A 738-nucleotide genomic window follows, 5' to 3' on the forward strand; every position below is an offset into this window, starting at 1 on the left:
AATTAATACGCGCTTCGGAAAATCTGCTAAGTGTTATCGCCCAAATGTGAGGAAGGTCACACCGGGGAGCTACTTTTGCACCATTAGACCTTGCACCACACTTTGACACATATCATAGGTCGACATGCAAGATTTGGTGGGGTTCCGGTGCTCCGGCGGTCGTTCTCCCCTCCTCCCCCAAAACAGCGGAACGTGTGCCCCGGCGGGTCTACCCCCTAGATTTCTCCGCGCGAGGGTGCACCAATGTACTTTTTCATTCTTTTAGGTTTGTTTAGGACATATACACATGGAGAACCAAGATTGGGACCCTTTGGCACATACACCCGCAGCTCGAGCCATTATCACACGATCGACGGTGAGCCGGATCTACTTGGTTAGGGTTAGGTGTAGGGTTAGGGCTAGGGTTTAGGGGTAGGGCTAGGGTTTAGTTTAAAGGTAAGTATTTATGGTTAGGTATAGGTTTAGGGTTTAGGGTTAGGGTTAGGGTTTATGATGCATGGTTCTGCAGCTCCGGCGTCGTGGTTTAGGGATTTAGAGGGGTTTAGGGCTCGAAGCCTCCCCGGCTTAGGGTTTAGGGTTTAGGGGAGCTACTTTTGCACCATTAGACCTTGCACCACACTTTGACACATATCATAGGTCCACATGCAAGGTTTGGTGGGGTTCCGGTGCTCGGCGGTCGTTCTCCCCCTCCTCCCCCAAAACAGCGGAACGTGTGCCCCGGTGGGTCTACCCCTAGAT

The sequence above is a fragment of the Lolium rigidum genome, chromosome 3 (assembly GCF_022539505.1).
Source record: "Lolium rigidum isolate FL_2022 chromosome 3, APGP_CSIRO_Lrig_0.1, whole genome shotgun sequence".
In the NCBI taxonomy this organism is placed as follows: Eukaryota; Viridiplantae; Streptophyta; class Magnoliopsida; order Poales; family Poaceae; genus Lolium; species Lolium rigidum.